Here is a 2,067-nt window from a genome sequence, read left to right as displayed (position 1 = left end):
GGGTGATACGATCTGGGCTTGCAGATCATATCTTTTCTGTATGGTCTTTTTCCTGCTTCCCTTTCAAATGCCCTTCTTTGTCTGACTGATTCGAACTGAAAACAAAGATTTGGGTTTATTATACATTGTTTCTAGTGTTGGGGGGAGGAAAAAAAGCATTACCACACTTTTCTAATCCTTTAGTGAAGTGGTTCTCAAACTTTCTGGTTTCAGGGCCCCTTCACACTCTTCAAAATAAATGGGGACCCCAAAGAGCTCTTGTTGATTTGCGTTGATATGAGTATTTGCTACATCAGAAATCTAAAATGAAAAATTCAAAAATACTTCATTAATCTATTTAGGAATAACAATAATAAACATGCTTGTATTAACATAAATACAATTTTTATGAAAAGAATTGTTTTTGCCCAGTGCCCCCCACCCCAATTCTCCAGGTGCGGCCTGGGCATGCGCAATGAGGCTGGTCACAGAAGGTCCAAGGGGAACCGCGTGGGCCTGTGGTGGGTGAGGGGCTGGATCCTTAATGATGAGATTTTTGAGCCTCTTCTCTCTCTTCTGTGTAGTTGGTAGTTTGGGTGGTGAAGAGATGGCTGACAGAGTCAAAACCTTTCTCCAGGATCTTGCCAGGGGAATCAAAGACTCCATCTGAGGAATTTGTAGCATCTTAGAACAAGATGCTCGGAGAGAGCAAGAGAGAGGAGCAGCGTGGAAGGAGGGCAAGCAGGGTGCTGGCGCGGAGGAGAGCCCGGAGTATAGAAAGGAAGCAAGAAATTGAGCCATGTATCGTTAGTAGAGTTTTCCAGTGCTGCACTGGGAATGGTACAACGTTCTGGTTAAGTCTCCTCTTTTTTCTTTTTTCTTTTTCTTTTTTTTTAAGATTTTATTTATTTATTTGACAGAGAGAGAGATCACAAGTAGGCAGAGAGGCAGGCAGAGAGAAAGGAGGAAGCAGGCTCCCTGCCAAGCAGAGAGCCCAATGCAGGGCTCTATCCCAGGACTCTGGGATCATGACCTGAGCCAAAGGCAGAGACTTAACCCCCACTGAGCCACCCCGGTGCCCCATCTCCTCTTTTTTATGGAGTGTTTCTTCCCGTACTGCAGTCAGTGACAGCCCAAATGATTGGTGATCCTTCACAACATGGAGATGTTTGGTCGCAGCGGGAATTCTTCCTTACGTCCATTTTCAGCGCTCTTTGGGTGTCCCCTCTGTTCGCACTTAGCAAAGCTATAAATACCATTTGGTTTCAAGACATAGCTTACCTGGCATTTGAGGTATCGGGGAGGAAGCCTCCCTCATTCCCTAGTGTGAGCAAAAGAATTGCTGACCCGCTCTTCAACCTTTTGCTGCCCGCTCTTTTCCCCATTCAGATGTCTGTGAGTCTCCTTCCTGACCACCTTGCTGGTTAGTCTTCTGCATATGTCCCTTCTCTACTCGCTGGACTGCTTTGAATGTCATTGGTTCAATAAAAGAATTGAAACACACCAGCGGTCATCAAACATAGAAAAGGAACTGGCCTTACTACTTTGGATTTGGCTTGTCCTTGGCTTTCCTCGCAGCAATGCAGTCCTCGTACATAATCAGTGGCTGCCTCTTCTCCATTCTCTTTCCTCTATTCATTCTCAGCACCAAGGAAACAAAGACCAGTGGCAAAGCCTACCTTTTCCAGCTGTGCCTCTTCTTGGAAGTTTTCTTAAGCAACAGACTTTTCCACAAGACGGTCTACCAGCAGTCCGCCTTGAGTAGCTCAGCCTGTGCAGAAAATTCCCTTCATCTCATCGGTCTCCTGCCAAGCTGAAGTCTACCCCAGGCCACTGAGCTGCCTTTCATGCAGAGGGAATGGGTAAGATTGGAAGGAGGCTGTAGGAGCTCTTTCCCTTGTCCCCTCCTCTGCCAGGGAAGGCAGGACCTGCTCTCTCAAGAGCCCTCTGTGTATTCTCTTCTCTCTGAGGAATTGGGATTGTTGTCTCTGGTGTGCTTAAGGCAGAATCTTCCTGACACCAGTGTGTTTGAACACCGGTGAGTCTGAATGGACCCCTGGTTTTTCTGTAGCTCTTTTCTAGCACTTT

At 46.4% G+C, this 2,067-nt stretch overlaps 1 pseudogene; it reads left to right on the top strand.

Moving 5' to 3' along the window:
- Positions 1–586: 586 nt before the first annotated feature.
- LOC132015640 (etoposide-induced protein 2.4 homolog) lies at positions 587–1,816 on the top strand (annotated as a pseudogene).
- The last annotated feature ends 251 nt before the right edge of the window (positions 1,817–2,067 follow it).

The sequence above is a fragment of the Mustela nigripes genome, chromosome 1 (genome assembly GCF_022355385.1).
Source record: "Mustela nigripes isolate SB6536 chromosome 1, MUSNIG.SB6536, whole genome shotgun sequence".
Classification (NCBI taxonomy): domain Eukaryota; kingdom Metazoa; phylum Chordata; class Mammalia; order Carnivora; family Mustelidae; genus Mustela; species Mustela nigripes.
This window is presented reverse-complemented; position numbering and strand designations above follow the sequence as displayed.